Source organism: Columba livia, chromosome 2 (genome assembly GCF_036013475.1).
Source record: "Columba livia isolate bColLiv1 breed racing homer chromosome 2, bColLiv1.pat.W.v2, whole genome shotgun sequence".
NCBI classification, from domain to species: Eukaryota; Metazoa; Chordata; class Aves; order Columbiformes; family Columbidae; genus Columba; species Columba livia.
In genome coordinates, this window is record NC_088603.1 from 33,198,382 (window position 1) to 33,218,415 (window position 20,034).

The 20,034-nt window shown below is 38.9% G+C and overlaps 1 long non-coding RNA gene across 1 annotated transcript in view; it reads left to right on the forward strand.

Annotated features, from left to right (window-relative positions):
- LOC135578452 (uncharacterized) overlaps positions 1-20,034 on the forward strand; it is a 33,909-nt gene that overhangs the window by 11,465 nt on the left and 2,410 nt on the right. The window contains exon 2 of the long non-coding RNA XR_010470064.1: positions 6,855-6,981. This is a non-coding gene — a long non-coding RNA (uncharacterized LOC135578452). The remainder of the gene's footprint in view (positions 1-6,854; positions 6,982-20,034) is intronic.

Below are 20,034 nucleotides of genomic sequence, written 5' to 3' on the forward strand. Positions count from 1 at the left end.
ATATATACATATATATATATATATATATATATGAGATCTTGTATACCACGTAACAAGAGTAAAGGGAGGAAACTGAGCTACATTTACTGAGTAACACCTTGCTGTGTCAGTGATACTACTTTAAGGAAGATGCCTGGATAAAGGTGAATTCTGTAAGTGACTGGGGAGCCAGACTTTGCCCATACATTCTGTAATAATGGCAGCCTTCTGTTTGCCACCCAGACGAAGTCTGGGAAATTCCTGTTAACTCACCATTTAGCATTATCTATCTATTTTTGGCTGATCACTGTTTTACCCCTGAGTTTTATAAGTAATCATGCACTGAGTGCTGATTTTGAACAACGTGGTTTGGATTAAAGGTTCCTGTTCATCATCATTACAGCCTGTGAAACATGTACTCTGATAGGAGTGTTTTTGTGTATTCATTAATTCATGCTTGAGGAGCACTTTACAAATGTAAAGCAGTACATAAATGCTGATTTATTGTTTTTCTGAGCTGTGCTGTTGTTGATCATCCTGCTCAGGTTTGTTTCAGAGCTTTCTGGAGACCGCACTGGCTGTACTATATTCTTGGCAAATCCACAGGCAGGGACTTCACAGCCCAAAGGAAGCAGAAGAGAGCTGAGTAATGATGGCACAAACCTTCTGCCACTTGGACAGAGATCTTGGCAGCCCTTGGGGTCCTTTTCACCCTGAGGACGCACAAAGTGGTGTGTTTCTGGAGTGGACAGGTTCTCCCTCCTCTCCACTCTACTTAGGGAGAGTCCTGGTGCACCTCCAGCCCACCCTCACTGCACTTAGCGATCCAGGATCTCAGCAAATGGTTTCCCATCACGTTTCCAATCCTCCTGAGTGCAACAGCAAAGCAAATTTGGCATCTCCTCCTCACAAACCTCACTGCCCTCACACATACATCACACATAGACTCAGATCATAACATAAGTAGGATTTATTGGCATCATGTACTGCATGACTCAATCTGGGTGGTCAACGTCCATTTGCATCTTTAAAGGAAAAAATAAAAAAGGTATATTTTCAAACATGGCAGAGTTCACCAAATAAAGGAAAAGTCTCTTCCTTGTATAACATGTAGTTTTATCAGGCCATTAACTTGAGTTACCCAGCCAAACTCCAACATAGGTCCTGGACAATGGCATCTCTGAGGAATGCCGGTCTATGCCTATGTGTAGCATCTTTCTGGCTAAGGGAACAGCCTATCCATAATCCAGAAAAACACCTTAAAACCAGCCTACAAACTTCACAGACATTGTCATCAAGTCAAAAGTAATTTATCACAATTCTAGGAACAAAAATAAATGCAACATCAAACTCTGTCTGAAATTTTCATTTTATTACTAGCTGCTCACACTGATCTTTTCCCAGGGTGTACCTCTCTGTCTCAGGCTGAAGCCAAATTCACGCTGTCAGTGTGCTGCTATGGAGAACTGCTGCGTGGGACATCTGAGCCAGCAAAGCCGAGGGAACAATTTAAGAGGCAGTACCTGTAGCGCAGTGTGGAACAAACCTTTTGTTCTGATTTGGCTGTTGCTTATATGTTAGCTTGTTCATTGAAAGCAAACTTAGAGGGAGGCCATTTTCATTGTGTTCCTCTATACCTGTAATTATAGTTTTGTGTAAAACAACCTTAATTTATTTATGCTTATGTCAAGACCTATAAGAGACACTAGTCTCATCTACAGTTAGAAAAGCTGTATTCCACCTAAAAAAAAGAGGATCTACCTGCAGCACAAATGGAGAACGGTGCCTGGAAAGGATTCTAATAACTTCACAGAAGCTGTTGCTCTTCCTTTTGGAAAATTTAGTATCATTTGTGGTCTCTAATGACACATGACTGCCTCAGCCTAACTGTGGAATACAGAAAAGGAGTCCTGTTGTCATCCAGACTACTTCAAAATATCTAACCCGAAGATTTGTTGAGAAAAGAATGAAGAATTATTCATCAAAAAATTGTCCTACCTAAAATAACCATGCTGAGAGCATTCAAACCTACCCCAGCCATGAATGAGGCTCATTCAGTTTAACAAAGAAAGGGTTTGCAGGATTCAGATTCCAAGTTTGACACAATTAATAGTGTTTATATGTTCAAGAATGTTGTTTTTAAGAAAGAGCATATTCAAGATGTGATCATATTTCATAGCACACTTAGAGGGTGAAGAGGTACTTGACATAAGACACTCTGGTTTTCATAATCCAAATCATTTGGTTGTTTAGGAAGATACACATTTTCCACAGTTTCTTTCCCTCCATTCTTCTACCAGTGTCATATATAACATAATTTTTATTTTCCTCCTATTCTAGTGCCTTGCTTTTGGGAGGATCTAAACAGATAGAAAAAGTTTGGTCTGAGTATCAGCAAAACTGAATAGCAGCAAAACTAAAGCATGTTTTTGCATTTAGTGGGTCTGCAGTTGCTTGAAACAAGACTGTAGCATTGTCATGAAATTAATAACATGAAATGAATAGCAACAATTCTGTCTGTTGCAGACATAAAGAGGAAGAGACCAGACTGAGAAAGGTACACAAAACTATTGTATCTTGAACTAAATCAAAGAAATTAAAGAGGCACTGGAAAAAAATCTAGATTTAGGGAACACAGAATTTGTTAAATGTGAATTCTGCAGTCAGAGTAACTGTGACAACTCTGGCATTACCTTTTTTTGTACACTTGCAACATTATTTTTTCCCCACATGGCTATGCAACTATACTAGGACCACTAATGAAATATTGCACTGACTTTTGTTCTCTTCAGAACCAGAAAACATTGACAAAAAACAGGCTCTGCTTCAGGAAAGCACATGTATTTAGATGTCCAAGTTCCACTGAAATCCACATGCTTTAACTCTAGGTCATATAGATGTTGCCTTAAGTTGGGGACAAAAAGAACAAAAAGTACAAACTATCTGAAGGAGATATCTTTCAATAAAACGTATCTATAAATCAGTGGATATGTAAATCATGAACTTTTCATTTAGGCTGTAAAAGAGACAGAAGAGTTACCTCAATTACTGAGAAGCATATAAATGTGATTGATGGACTGGTGTAAAGTCAAGAAAAAAGCAAGATCAGTATCGAGACAGCTTCAGAGTACAGGAAACAGCCTGTCCACTCTAGCTCTCATGCTATGTTTACATGCTGCCTGGTCGTGCTACAAAACATATAGAACAAGAAAATACTGCATGAAAGAACAATTAGTTAGATATTTAAAATGTATACTAGAAGGGAAACCTGTCCTTAATCAATTAACCTGGAAGGGATGTTCACTCTGCAGCCTTTATGGTAATGTGATTCCTCTGCTTCTCAAGTGGCATACCTTCTGCCTGAGGCCCTCAAGGAGAACAAGGCAGTATGTGGATCTTCTAGGGAAAAAGAGCTAGTCTCAAATTAACATGAATGAAACTTTTGAGATGCAAATAGTTCCTAGCAGTTACAAAAATAACTGGAAGGAGCTGAGGCAGATGCAGAGCCCTAGACCTGGAGCAGAAAAGAATCAGCCTGCATTGGGCAACAAACACATACACAGCACATCAGCCTTCCAGGTGGTAGACCTGACTTGTGCTTTTGCTATTTCTCAACATTTAACACTGAACAACAACAGCAACAAAAATCCAAGTCTTCCTTAACAAGGAGTTCCTTTCAGCTGGTTATTAATTAGAGATGCAACTGTTGGATCTCCTGGCCTTCTGCTGAGCTGCTTGCAGTGAAAAGTACAAAGTGAGAGCCTGCTGTGTGGGTAAACTGATGACTCACTTTTAATACCAGGTTGAGCCAGGACCTTGAAGGCTGCCAAGTTAACTCTACAGGGATCCCCACTTCAGCCCACTCATATTTCCTAATAACAGGGCTGCATTTCAGCAGGCTGCGCTTAAGCAAGGCACTTTGATTTGTAAACAGAGGCGGTCTAGGAAATAATGTACCAGTGTGGTTAGCTGTATAATGCCATAAGACAACAAGATATAATGGCAGCACTGCTATTAAATGGTCAGAGGGTATTGCTCAAATTTGAATGTGACAGCAATTAACAAGAGATAACTTTTAATGGTAATTTAAAATTCCACCCGTGCCTTCTGTAGTCCCTGGAGAGGTATTACTGCCCCTCTTTGCATCAGATAAAGAGGAAAAGACTGCTGGTAAATGTATGCCTACAGAAGCACACATTTTAACAAGTTTTAATTTCTAGTTAGAAGACCAAAAAATATTTTATACAAAATAGACTACATGTTCCTGTGTTTTGACATAAGGGCTTAAAACATCATGCCTGCTGGAATACTTCTATGGGTTCTTTAGACATTTATTTGAAGTGCCCTAGTCTCAGCCTGGTGAAATTTAGGATGTGCAGAAACATGCCAGAGTACTGACTCACTCCTGGCAGATTTGCATCTCATTCTATCCTGGCATAAACTACAACTCATGTGCTGTTGCCACGCAGATCAAAAGATGCATGTTTATTGTCCTGGCCACATGACTGAAAATATATCGCTGTGTAAGCTCTCCGTTAGGCTTCCTGCTTGAGGACAAACATCTTTCTGTTCAGACATACAAAGGTTTTCTTAAAAGAGACGTCTGTTTGGTTATAAGACTCCACTGCCAAACTGATTGCAAATCCAGTAGTGTATTCTGAAATGTTAAACAACTCTGTGAAAGAGGTTTAGCTCCCTACCCACCCTTCTTACCCGCTTCATCCACTGGGGTAAGGCTTCAACTTTTTTTTGTGGCAAGCAGCCTTCAACACGCTGTACACTTGGCACACTTTCAGGATTATGGTTTTGTGACTGCCCGGTATACACGGGATAATGTGCAGGAGGTATAACTCCTGTGGTAGGAAATGAGTGCTTTTTCCCTCTCACTAAATCACTTTTGCTTCTACTGGGCAGTCACAGAAAGCAAAGAGTAAAGCCTAGCCAAGGGATATTTAAAAATCTAAAACCAGGCAAATGAAAGGAACAATCCCCAGCTAAATGATGCCATTGCACCCACCTAATCTCCTCCAGCCAAGATTATGGGGGAGTAAGAATTCATCACAATCTTGGTCCATTTTTCCTTAGTCTGGGTGCAACAGGCTGTCGACCCTTAGGTCTTTGCTGGGGTTGCACACCAGAATATCCTGTGCTCCTTAGCTGACAGACAGATAACTTCTCTCAACATTAAGGAGCTGCTAGGTTCAGGATATGCCTTGGGTAATTATATAAACCATTATTTTTCTCCTTTTGTCTCTAGTGGTGCAATATCACATAAGACTTTTTCAAACTTTATTCATAGTTCAAGCAGAGAACTGATTTTAAATCTCGTATACTTCCCTGTCCATGAGCTAGTTCTGAGGCTCAGGCCTCCCCAGGGGGGATGTTGTGGTGCTCCTGGATGCTCAGTTCCTGGCACTCACTCAGACTCTTGGCTTTTATGTACAGCCCATCAAACTGGTGTGGTTTCCTGATGACAAGAAATTCAATATTTGCAATTGAGAAAGAATTACATGTAGGAGTAGCTAGCTAAATCTTCTCATTGCTACCAAGCAAAACATTAATTAAGTAAAACCTCTGTTTAACACACCCTTGTACACAACATAAAAATTTGAAGTAAAAACTATTTTTAACTATTGGTAATTATTCTCGAGATTCTCTTTGCCTTCTGGGCTCCACAGATCTCAGCAGGCAGTAACACATACACAAAGCACTTAATATACATGATCTACAATCACTTTTGACTAACATTTCAAGAATGGCTTTCCATTAATATGTATCGGTTTATAACTTTATAAAAATAGGAAATCTATTAATGGAGCTCTTTTTAATAGTGCACATAATGTCTTTATTTTCAAACCAGGGGTCTTTTTCGAGCATTTGCAAATGCTGCCTAGATAGAAAAGATGCATTAAAATGTGAATGTTAGTCCAGCTGATTTAACTGTCAAAATATTTAGTGCATAAAAGAGAGCTTTTTGACTGGTGTAAACTACAGTAATTATGCTGCAGTAAGAGAGACACCAATGAGGATTTAGTGCTGTGTGCAGTCATGAACACAAACACACATGCACTTTCACACCTTTCAGTGGTTACATAGCAACGTTACCCATATATACCTGAAACACAGCTTTGTGAGATGTGAGGCTCTCAGGAAAAAAATGGTTTTCTTGGGATTTCACCAACTATTGTTTAATCAGTATTTATTATAAAAGGATGTGTATGTACAGGAGCAGAGGAGAAGGAGACGAAACTAGTAGAAGTATGAAAAAGGAAGATGACAATAAAAGATTCCTAACTGTATCAGGTGTAGGAGCTCTTAGATGGATTGATGACATTATATATCTGTGCACGCGTAAGGCAGTTATTTTTGGCATGTAATCATCAGCTAGCAGCCTGTTTGGAAGGAGGAGAAACAGCCATCCATTGTTTCAAAAGAAACAATATTAAACAATTATGTATGTCACTGTGGCATTCACAGTTCCTCAGTGCCTGGGTGGCTGATGATTCATCCTTCATGTCCTGAGTTATGTTTCAGATTGGAGGATCTTCTAAATTGCAATTTTTGTCTGAATAGTTTCTAAAAATATATATTTGCCTCTGATAAAAGCCAAAACTCTGAGAACTTCCATAGGATTGTAGTGCAGGAAGTGCAGAATTCATCACAAAGCTTATAAATGCAGTTACAAAAAATGCCACACTTTGCTTCCCTATATATGTATGTTTGGCATTATATCCACCATGCTGAAGGCTGTGCAGAAGTAGTCATTTAATTATAATGGGCCATCACACTTTTTGGCAGTACTAACTGCAACTGACCTTTGTATTCGCAATGCATTAAAAACTGGTTCCCTGAAATGTGTTCATTTTTCGTTGCAGGAATATTTTTCTACTGCTACAGAGGCAGACTGAGAAGCCATGAATACAGCTTGTTCTTTTCTGGTTTGATGAGAAAATGCCAAAGCTAAGCCATCCACAGTCTTCATAGCAATTAAACCTGGCACAGGTGCAGTATCATTCTTTTCTTGCTATTGGGACTAATACTGTTGGTATTGATGTGACTGTTTCTCATTTCAGTATTTTGCACTTGCTAATCTTCTCAGAAGACAGCCTAGGGCACTGATTTTTTTGTTTTGCTTTGTTTTGTTTTTTTCCAGCAGTTTCCTAAACCAGGCACATGTTAAAAAATGCCCATGAGCCTTCTGTGGTTGCAGATGGCTCAGGACATGCAGGACGATAATTAGAGTCAGAGATGTACACAAAAGAGCCTGTGGATGAGAAGTGGGAATGAGATGTACTGTATCATTCTCATTTGTTTCATGGAAATCACAGGGATAAAGTTACCAACTTCTGTAACCCCCACGTGAACATGGAGGCTCCATCGTGCATTGTGAGCACATGAGACCACAAGAATGGGGAAAGAAGCTTTTCTGTCCTACTCTGTTGGAAGACAGAAGCTTTTAACAGTTGTGGGGTTTTTTTGGCCCCCACCCCTGGTAAAAACCAAAACAAACCCCCTTTTCCCTCCAAATTAGCCAGGAGTCTCAGAGTCTGGGAACTCATCTGGGATGTGTAAGTAAGAAATGCAAGTTCCTAATAGCTTACTATCAAGACCTTTCTGCAATAGATGATTCTCTGGAACCAGAACTTCCCTACAGGAGCTGAGGGAATTTATCATATCTCTTTCTTTCTGCAAAAGTTGGATGTTTCGATATCAAGGAATCTACCACCAGCCACTTGGCCAGAGTGAAAGGACACTGGTGCACTGACATCAGGGGATTTACACTGCTTTTATCTGCTGTGAACTCAGGACTAGTTGGGAGGTTTCAGTAAGGTCCTCCATAATTTAGAATTCCATTTACTTTTTTTCCACAAAAAATTGCAAGTTTGAAGTTCCAGCTGCTGGACTGGTTTAAAGATTCAGCTTCATTTGACAGCCTGCTTTATAATTGCAATAGTAACATGTAGGAGACCTATTCTGGGCTCTGAAAGATTAAACAAGATGAGGCCTGCCAGACCTCTGCAGAAACCGATGTGGCAATAAGAAGAGCAGATTCAGCAGATCTCTCCCTCCTTTCTGTATCCCTAGTTCAGCAAAATAAGTGTATATATGAGCACTTCAAACAGTAATTTGTGGATACTGAATGGCAAAGATTATAGATTTGTTTGAAGATTTTAGAAGGAGTATAGTTGCTTTGAAATTAAAAAAAATATATAAACTGTATAACAAGGAGAAAGCCTAATATCTTGTTATATCATTAAAGCAGTCATTTGTACTATTTGCCAAAAGTTCAAGAGAACTGTAGTCCCACAGGATTAAAAAAAAGTCTTACAGGATTTTATGTACTAATTTTCTTGCTTTTCAGCCTAGACCATGGCAGAGCAGCAGGGACTCCCTGAAATCTTCGAAAGACTTTACTAGTCATCTTAATTTATATATAAGATGCTCAGGTACTTTGGTAATGAGCAGTAGGTAGGTTAGGAGTGTAATAGCAACTCAATTTTTCTTACGAACATTTCTGATTTGGCACTACTCCATTAATAAAAAAAATTATTAGCATCTGACAGCAGACCTGATACTGGAATATACCAGTGCGAATGACATTCATGTCCCAGTTGTTGTGCTTATACAGAACAGTTCATGAATGCTGATGCCTGTTACCTCTAAAATCAGATAATTCCTTTGTTATCTCATAACTGCTGTGATAAGGATTTGGGGACTCAGTAGGACCTCACCGATTTCTCCAGTGTAGTGCTTCATCTTTCCTGAATTGTTAGGCCAGAAGAACGAGTTTCAGAGAGCACACACACTTCTGTTTGCAGGTCTCAACATCAAATTGCTAATCTAATTAACATCCTTAACATTTTAAACAATACATTGACTCAGCTGTTCTTGGAGCCCCATGGCACCTGGTTATGTTACTTTTCAACACTGCTGTAAATCAAAAGAGAAAGGCTAAGGTCACTGTGTTTGCTGTATCCTTCAGCTTGGGACTCTGATGGCTTTACCAACTGCACATTGATGTTGTTTTTACAACTTGCTGAAGAATACTTCATCTCTTGGTCCAAGATTTTAATTTATATCCTCACCTAACACACAAGGTAGCCTCTAGCTCAAATACAATATCCACAAATTTAAAAACAAAAATAATTCAGGAAAAGTAGTTGCAAAGGATGAAGTGCACAGCAAAGATTTAACATAATCATCAGGAAAAAAAAGAAACAAACAAACAAACATACCTTTTTGGTGTTTTTCTTTTAAGGTTTCTGTTCCAGCTGAGCATGATTCCTGTTCTTATAGGGAGAATTATGGACATATTCTCTGAGAGGAAAGTAAAAACTTGGACAAAATTTTCAAGAGTTCTGCTGAAGGAGTGGCCCAGCAAAACAAAACAATGGATAAACAGTGGATCAAAATGTTATTGGCTTGAACTGAGAGATGGCCGTGGCAAAGTTGGAGGAGAGAGCATAGCTTTGTGTGCTGCCAGGTCTAGGGCAGGCTCAGCCATTGAGACAGATATCTGTGTTAGCATCACCCAACTGGATGGGACCATTTTTCTGCTCAGGACTGGGGTGCAGTGATTCCCTTGCAGGACCAGAGATGTACCAATACATGAACCTCTCACATGGAGTTTTGGGCAGGTCTGGGTAAAGATGCCTGCTGTATTTTAAATAACTTCTGTTGTACTGAGTAAGTGGATGGGAAGCATCAGCTCCCAATTGTGCAAATTACGTCACAATGCAATTTCTAAACTAATAAAACGAATTACAGTGAAAAATGGTTAACATCTACAGTAGATACTGCAGATTCCAGAATAGTGGACCTTTAATATTTTATGACACTACAAGTTATATTGATTTCACGTGTCTTACTTTTGCTCTGCCTTTCATATGCTGTTAAAACCATTCTGCTGAATTTGAAGAAAAAACAATAGTGTAGTCAGGAGTCAATGAAAGGTGAAAGTGTTGATAAAATTTACCCAAGTATCCTACTCAGTAAGTGAGATTTTTCCTAGAAAGTTTTCACTTAATTGTAGACAAGACTGTTACAGTTGGCAAAACCTAAGGAGATATGAAATCAAGGGAGTCTGATGTGTTCTGTGAGTTTGGACACACCGATGAGTTTTCTTCCACTGATACAATTCTGCATAAGAAGTAGTAAATCTGATAATGAAATGGAATATATTTGATCATCCCTATTTTTTTTTTTCCCAAATGTATTGATCTATAAAATACAGTGTCTGTATCTGGTACCTGTTGTTCAAACTTTTTACTACCTCTGTTTTTAAGGTATGTGTCTGGAAGTAATCCTTATATTTGGGCTTGTATGTTTGCTTATAATGTCCCATTGTCCCTACTTAAAGTTGCAAGCAGATTTTTCAGGATGAATACATTGTTTTATTTATTTATAAATTAACTACTAGTCTTCCCTTTCCTCAAATGAATCACTTACTACAGATATTGTTTCTGAACTAAAGGACCTAAATCCAGGCTTCATCCAATATTCTACGTTTGGGCATTTCAGCCTTTTTCAAGACTCACAAAGTATTCTTGAATTTTGAGTTGAGAGAGCAACATAGGACTCATAAATGCTGTGGATCTGGGTTGGAGATAACTCTACAAAGCTTCTGCGGCCATAATGTAAGCAGGGATCATTTTATCTTCTGAATTTGAAAAGCATCCAACGCTGTGTGAGCGCAATTCTTATTTGGATGCGGGGATGTACTGTAACGCACTTTTCTGTTTCAGTGTTTGTTTGGTTTTGGGTTTTGTTTGTTTGTGGTGTTTGTTTGGTTTTTGTTTTGTTTTTCCCTTAGTATGTAAACGTATTTTCCTAAGTGTAAAATCTAGTTCAACATTTTTCAGTCAACTTGACTACCTTGAGGGTTTTTGTTACTTAAACTGACATATTTGATAATTCTTGGGCATCTGTTTTCTGTTAGCCTAGTTATTCCCTTCTAATTTTCATAGAGCCTATCAAACTGTAAAAAGACATCAGATATTATTTTTCTATTCCCCTGTGTCCAAACAAATTATAATTTAATGAATAACGTGCAGGTTTTAATCAGACTGGTGAAGAAGCAAGGATTGGCTTTTACAGCTGTGGTAAACACGGCCTAGCGCCACCCAGTGGGTTTGGTTAAAAAGATGTAATTTCAGCACATCCCACGTTTCCAAAAATCTCCATAAAACTTTCCATGGTCAGCTGTGACTCCAAGCCCAGCATAGATACAGCTGTGGAATGGCTGGGATTTACCGCAGCTTCCTTCTCTTAATCTCTGGAGGATTTCCACTTAACTGTCTAAACAGATCACCATATTCAATTATGAAGCAGCTCTAAGGCTGCAGACAGTACCATGAGGTGACACGATGGCACTGGCTGCTCTTCCAGCAAAGCTCACGGGACCGTCGGTGGCCACAGCTGAGCTCTGTCCCAGCGGCCGGCAGGCTGGGGTCTCCTCCAAGGGCTCTGATGGAAAACCACAGCTTAGCCCTTTGGAATTGTGACGGGTTACAATCAACCTGGGAAAGACAGGGCGGAAAAAGTCAGCCGAGCTATCAGGATAAGCATGTCATACCTCTGTTGTGGCTGCTGGTTTCAGAATAATGGCCTGCCTGAAATACGCACTCCTAAGTTTCTCCTCCAGTTTCTGGAAGTGATGGTTATTTCAGAAGAAATCAATAAATGTCAGTGTGCATGAAATATGGGACAGATCAAATAAAGGTATTTCAGTATTAAAAGCTATTAATTTTGTGCAACATACGTTAGAATTACAATATTATTAAATTCCATTAAGCTAAAATGATATATTTAACTCAGGCTTCAGAGTGCTAATTTCATAGTCCCCTCCAAGCTGTTCCTGCAAAGGTGTTAGGGGTAATTAGCTGCCATTTTCTCAGTAATTCGGAATCTGCAATTAATCAAAATGCAGGGCCTGAGTGATTGTAGAAAACAGTAACACTTAGTTTATTATGTAGCACATTCTTGTCCTGGTTGGTCTATGATGGGATCAGCTACACTTTTCCCCCAGAATTTATTATGCTTACCCTTCAGCCAATTAGTTTTTCTCACTTTAACTTAAAACCTGGTGAGTTTGTTATATATATGCATAAGGTTGCTTGTCAGTTATATTGGGCAGAAACCTGCAGGACTGCATGTGTTTAAGCAATTGTGAACATGGTATTGTCCAGAAAAAAGGGCAACTTTACTTTCTTAAAGCAAAGTTTTTTCTTTAAAAAATGGGAATGGAAAAATGAGAGCAATGGTAAAAATCAGCTTGCCACAGCTACAAGCGCCTGGCATGGAGGAACACCCAGAAGTGGCTGATGTCACACTGCCCAGGATCAAGTTGTGGAGTCCAGGTCTACAGTTGCTTGATCGTGGTACATGGATACAGCCACACTTCCAGATCATGCAGGCTGTACAAAAGTAATCACTATCAAGGCATTATGACACTGATGAAGCAGAGACCTTTGATTTTCATATTGCAAAACGAGCTTAGAGGTAGCATTTTCACTGAGGTTCTCATGTACTTTTGGAAGTAAATCCTGGTGCTTTGTCACATGTTGATTTTACAGCTAGTCTCACAGGGAAGGAGATTTTAAAGTTATAGCCAGTTAAGTGGATAGTTTGCTGAATGCTACTGGTGTGGATAATAGTAGTAGGCCTCCAAGATGGCCTGACAGGATAGTTGTAACTTGCTTAGTACATTTTTGCTTCCTAGCCATTTAAACCTGCATCTGGAAACCCTTCTCTAATTTCACAGCTGCAGTTCACAAACACACATTGGGGTGCAGTGGAGTTTAATAGGTATTAAATAAATATAGAAACTGGAGCAAACCAAACTTTGATAAGATGACTACCTGTCACGGAGGCAACCCACAGGTCAATTTAAGGGACAACAAGGTCCAAAAACAATTTTTATTAGACCGGCGAGGAACAGGGTTTTAGCACTCCAAAAGTGACTTAAATACAGGTTCGGATATCAGTTGAGGAAATTATTGAGAGGGGCGGTCCACAGAGTGCATGCACGTCGCTTCACTCAAAACAATGCCGGAGCCATCCCCGAGCCCCGGAGGAGTACACACTTGCCTAAACACGGTGTGGGATTATTTTTAAAGAGATACACGTACTCGTAGTGAGTACGGAAAGTGTGCACTCGCGATTCCGCGAGAGTAAATTTATAATACGCTCACAACCCTCCAAGAGTTAATTTACTTATACGTGCAAGTGTGCACGGAATCCTACACGTGCTTATGTGGAAGCACGGGAGGAGAATACACTCGCGATTGTGCGAGGGGCTCTCGGCGGCCACTCGTGATTGTGCGAGGAAATAATGTAAAGTACGCGTGCAAATGTGCACGGAGAGTTATACGTGCATATGTGCACGAAAAGTATAAATATACTTGCAATCCTGCGAGAAGGTTTACTTACACCCGTGACGGCGAGGCAAGCGGAGTCTCCATCCCAGGGAGGGGGGGCTCTCCTGGCGGCAGTGGCTAAGCTCGTACTCCGAGAGACCCCCACACAAAAAATGGGGCTGGGTCTCGACGAGAGGCCCGTTTTTATCTGATCAGATCTGACTGTAGGCACTCTAGAAGCTTCTCTGCACCCCCCACAGTGGCTGTGGGTGCCCCTGAAGCCTCCAAACATCCCCCACACTGGGCGCGGCTCAGTGTGCCTTGGCACTCCCTTCTTCTAATGTCCCAGGAGCCAGGGTGCTCTGGGCCAAACAAAAGAAGTTGTTAGCCTCAAGTAGCAGAGGAAGAGGGAGATGTGCCATACTGAAGGAGGAAGGGGGGTTGCAATCTGCCACACTACCAATGCAAAGCCATAAAAAAGACAATACTGAAAGACTCTGCTGTTCCTAAGTGTGTTGGTAGAAGTTAATGTCCCAGTTTGATAGGATTAATGCTGACTGAACAGCATGTTAAACACGCACAGCACTACAACTACTTTGACCAGGTCATTTATTTAACACAATTATAATTTAACAACTTCTGCTGCTGGAGTCTTCTTCCTAGCCTGTGTTACTAACCCCATCTCTCTGGGTACTCACAAAACCAGGCCTTTATACTTGAAAATAGCTCTTGGGTGGAGCCTGTGATCTTATTCTACCACTATCACAAGAGGTATCTTGTGCAAGTGTATTCAGAAGTCCTGCTCTAGGCTGTTTTTTTTCCACTATTTTTGATTTACAAGGTGCTGATTAACACATTGTGCAAGCATATAGAATAATCCTTTTTGGTTAATTTCTATGATACTGTTGCTGGTGCTGCCCTCTACTGAGAGCAAAGCTCACTCTCAGCTGAAGAATGGGGTTTGTTTGGCTCCTACCAGTTCCTGCTTTCTTTTACTGATCTGTAGTGAACAAAAGACACTTTTTGATGAGATCATGATCTAGGTCAAGAGTAGCCTGGATCATAGTGGCACGACACAGTGTACTGATGGGTGGGAGAGCTGAATAGGTCTACAAAGTACAGGTTTTGGGCACAAAGCAGTCCTCCCAACAGCTAACGCCAAAGAACAGGGAGGCAGAGGATCTTAATTTTGTAGATGGCATCACTAAACAGCATGGGGATACAGAACAGAAAGTGAGAGGATCAAAACCAAACCCCTGACTTAAAATAAGTGTGGTTTTAAAGATACACTATATTCCTTTTTGACTCATGTATCCTATTTGGATTGGGATAACCCTAATGACCTGTCAAAGTACTCAAGAGCACTGGATTTGGCACAAATTTGGCAAGATAAACTGCATGCTTATTTCCGAGGGAGCCTAAAGAGAGGTGATATTGAAAGAAGTGACACGAAATTGAGATTTTTCAGCATTTTAGGTAGACATTAGATATATATGAGAAGTGGCAGTATTACCCAAGTGATCATTGCAGTGATGTAGTCGAAAAGTGACAAGTGGTATTTCAGTCTATCTTGTGTGGCACCACACAGTCTTATTACTTTGTTTTCTTGAAAAAACAGTGCCAACATATATTTCTGTGTCTTGGTTGCAAAAATATAAAATTATATAGAAAGGGAAGAAAAAAGGGTCTTGTATTTCTTTTAGGCTGAAAGAGAAACACACAGGAAAGTGAAGTAATAGAGAAATTTTGAGAAAAGGAAAACTTAGGAACAGATGTCACTGTTTATTTTTATTTCTTTCCCCCCCTCCCTATGATTATAATAAATTCTCTCTTATTGCAATGATCAGGGAAGAAGGGGATTACAGCAAGGTTGGACAGAAGCATCAGATAAAACAGAATATAACCCCACTTAAATCCTCTCCAACATTACTCCAAGATGCAATTAAAGCTACTGTATGAATCTGGTGCTTTAAATAAGTGAGGCTGCCAGAGTAGTGAAGTGTCTTGAGACACAATTTAGGAAAAAATCTGAGATGGTTTTCTACCTGTTCCTTGAATTGATTTTTATATTCTGGTGTGGATGAACTAGATCATCCACATATTTGGCTATTTTATGTTGGTTAAAAAGTGAATAATAGGAAAGGCAAGCAAAGATTCAGCGATGTCAAAAGAGAAGGTCATGTCAAAAAAACAGGGCCACTCCACATAGTTCTGTGCAACTGACAATGTAAAAGACATTTATATTGTTGAAGAGAAGGCTAGTTTGTCTGAACTGTTCATAACACTTTAAATTACTAATGTTGAAGAAATAATTTAGTCAGCCACATTTTTCATTGTTCATCTTGTTTGCCTGCTTTTTTCATAAGTGAACTTGGAAAATCAAACCAGACAATTTTACAGCAGATTTTTAGCTCTTTGTTCCAAGCATGTTTGTCAAGTTCCAGAGTTTAGAATAAGATTCAAATCCACTGCTCATTGTAATGCACCCCTAAAGAATTCTAGGTTAAATAAAAGTATTGCCAGTCACCTTAATGTTATTTTCTAATACAAGCATAGAGATCAAGTAGACAGCATAAAGTAAAAATCCTAGCAACAAACCTCTGTGTTTTCATGAACATGAATATAACAAATTGTTTTCAAACTTCAGTAACACTAGCTTCTGTGATAAATACATAGGCGTATCAGAAGTTTCCACTTTGGAAACCCTCCTGTGTCAGAACACAAATAAAATGTGGTTTGGTTTGAGAGGATTTTTTTTTTTTTTGTTTGGCATTTTTTGTTGGTGGTTTATTTATAATTTATTATTATTATTTATAGTCAGGAAAGTCATGCTGTTTATCTGTCCCATAGAGGGACATAACCATAATGCAGTTTCAACAAGGTGTAACTGAGTAGAGACTCTCAGGTCATGGGAAGCCAACAAGGTCTCAATAAATTGATGTTGATGAACTAAAACCAAAATTATTGGAGAATTTCCACCTAGCCTGAATCACTTGGAAAATCTTAAATAGGGCCAAAACGTGTGTGGATTGTCATAAGTCATACAAATTCATCTTTTAAGAGGAATTGCGAAGTTTCCTTTTAATTTATGAATTATTACTTCTCACAAAAACATACGACAAATGACATTTTACCTTCTCTTCCCATAAAACCCTACAAAGCTTTTTACTAGGCTAGTAAGCATTAGCAAAAATTTCAATATTATTTTTGTATTGTGGGAAACTATCTCTTGGGATATAGACACAGTAGCATGATTTAAAGCTTTACCATTTTAAGGTTCTTTAAGATTCTGCACGTGTTGCAATTTTGATAGAATGTGTACATTCTTTCTGCACTCAAAAGTTTTTTGTATTACACTTTGTTCTCTTAAAAAAATGACACATAAAACTCCATCTAGGATTAAGATATGACTACTTCATTACATAATTCTCGTACTTTAGGGAATGATTTCCTTAAAAAAATGGTTTGAGCTGAAACTTGGCATACGAAACTCTCATTTGGGAAAGGCTGGGATGCAGAATGGTTTTTCAAAGTTTTATGTAAATCAGTCTTGTCATTTTAAAATTATTTTTACAGAAGAGCACAACACCCATTCTGGTACCATTTCTAGTTCTCTTAATATTTGCTGAGTCTTAAATAGAAATAAGTTATTTTTCTCAGTTGTTTTCACAGCCTTTCCTTGTCAGTTTAAATGATTGTTTTGTCTTAAATAGAAAGTTTACCAAGTCTCAAATCCTACTTAGTACTTGTTTTGCTTCTCTCAAAGCATGTGCAGTGATGAATGTTTTAAGTTAATTTAGTGCTGTGAAAGGTGCCAAACTGTCAGACATGGAAACTAAAATAGTCTATTTGTGCTGAGACTGTTTATTTTATGTTATTGTTAAAATTGCAGTTGAAGGCTTCTCCAGCTTTGTGCAGCCATGAAAACCTGTAACATTGGCGGACATGGGAGCTGGTGAAAGGGATGAGGCTGTAAATGGAAGCATGCTGGCTGATCTGTGCAATGGAAAAGATGATCTGGCAGAGAGCACTGTATTTTAAGTACTTATAGGACACTCATCTCCCCCTTGTCAGCCTATCCAAAATTTTTCTGAAGGCAAAGGAAATCACACTGGGATAAAGCAGTGTTTGATAGAGACTCAATGACAATATACAACAAAAAGGTCATAAACGTAATTTCCCATGAGACTTCTTAGCTAGAAAGTGTATCCAGTTGCTCTTCTGCAAATCTAATTGTTCAGCTAATTTCCCATGGTCGCAAAGGCAAAATAGTAGGACATGCATTTTCTCTGTTTAGGAGTAACAACTTCAGTTTGTTTCTTACCAGTACAGTAAAAAGTACATCCTTTCTTCTTCTGTCTCCTTATGATTTTTTTTTTTTAAGGTTGGTAAGGAATTCACCTATGTTTTCTAAAAAATATACATCCAAAATGACTAGCAACTAACAGATTCGCATATATACACTTAAGACAAAGGATGGGCATATTTCTTGGGCTGAGGAATTGGGCTGTTATCCCCTTTTTGACTGTATCTTGTTATTGTTTTGCATTACAAATAGTGCAGTACAGAAAGAGCAGACTTTTATTCCTAGGGCAAGTACCTACATTCTCAGGTACAATCACTATAATTATATGAGTTATGGATTATGTCCCAATGTACCTTAAGACCACTGTTTCTTATTTTTCATCAAATTTATATTCTCTCACCAGAAGCATTTTGCTAGTAACAAATCCATAAAAATGATTCAAACCCTTCTGGGTGTTTTTTGTTTGTTTGTTTTGTTTCATTTTGTTTTCAGATTTTGTATCTGCTACAGTCTGTTCAACATCACTGTGTTAGTACAGGAATATGGCTATAGCAGTCTTGCATGTGAAACTGTACATCAGGCACATTTTAACAGATTTATGTCATCAACCCCCACACAGCATTAATCATTCTTGAAGGTCATTTTTAGCTATCAAAGTAAGTGCCTTAGTAAAATTGCCAAGGCATTTCAAGCCAGGCCAGTTGCAAGCTTTCAGGTGCTGGCAAAAAAAAAAAAAAAAAAGCTGAGGAATTAATTAAACAAGTTTCTTGGCAAAGTGTCCATGAAGGTCTGTGATGGGAGAGGAGTAAGCATTCATCAGCATAGATGCAAGCTGTCTCTGTTATGGAAGCCAGGGCACATTTAAAAGAAAAATAAACAGATTTATCAGTCTGGTTACAATTTAATGAAGTACAAGGTTGAAAGGTTTCCCCTGTCTGATTCAGACCCTGACAAGATAAACTAGACACGGCGGAGGCTGAATGTGTCCCTTCTGTCAGGTGCCATAAGTACGAAAAGCCAGGTATGCTTCACACACAGTCTCCAAATAAATCTCAGACAAAGTTTATGTTCTTTCATTTTGTTTTCCATATTTCATCATCACTGAAGCCAAACAATCAATGACATAAGATTTGGGGATGTTTATTACCACATCAAATGGCTGAAGTCTGCAAGTATGGAAAAACACATCAAATTGTTGGTTTTATGGGAGCTCATGCTGACATTTTGTAAAAAATATTTCAGTTATAATCATTTGGGAACTCCTATGTTTGCTTTACATTTTGGTGAACCCAGTGATAAGAAGATGCTGTTTTTCTGGGTCAAATTCAATTACAAAGGTTGTGCAGGCACAAGAGGCAGCCTGAAGGACAGTTAAAATACACTAGTATTTTATAATACCAGCATATGGGTACCAAATATCTGCTATAGAACAAATTCAACAGCTGATCAAAGCTCACAGTGTTTCTACATGAAGTTTAGGATTATTTTTCATGTAAATAAAGCTTTCGGGTATTATTATTTACATGTTCTTTAGGAACAAATGAGGATGTCTGCAGTTAAATCCTTTATCTTCTACTTCCTTTCTACATTTTGCTCCCAGAAGTCCTTTTGTTTAAAAGAGACTCAAAATGTCACATTAAAAAGAACTTTTGAGATTGCAGTGGCCTCCTAAATGACATATATGGGCAAAGATAGAGACTGATATGAGGGAGGCCAGTACACCATATGATCCCCTGCCTTCCACAGCTTCTGTCATCCCACAAGTGTTGTTAAGCTTCTTCCTTAATTTAACTCAATAGTAATGTAAGTCACCACCATACCTAGAGCTTTGTGGGTATTCACAACTTTATTTCTCCAGATCCTAAGAAAGATAGAAAAAAAAAAAGGTGACAGAAAATAAGGAACAAACCTCAGAGCACATAGCAGGGAATGGAATTACAAGACAAAGCAGATACAACAAAGATATAACAAATCAAGCTGTAAGGAAAAAATATTGAAGGTGAAAGTATTTAATGTCAGGTTTTTTTCCTAGGTTGAGTTCTTTGTATTCATCTGTTTTTCTTTTCTTACTCCGTGCTCCTCTGAGACAATTCATACAACTGAACCCTTGAGCGTTTGCCTCACTTTTATAGAAAACAGTACTGGTATCTTTACTTTGATGTGCTATAGAATAATTACGGAGGGGAGAAATTATTGAAACTAATTATCAATTATACATTTATTGAGAATAAAATTTTATCCACATCTTCAGCATATAAGGCAGCTGCATGACAGGGAAGGAATCTGCTCTATATGGTTTCACCCCCTCCACCTGGCCTGCATTCTTGTATGGTCATGCATGGGGGAGCCCAGTGTGCTGGCAACTAAGAGGTACAGGGGAGCAGAGCAGTG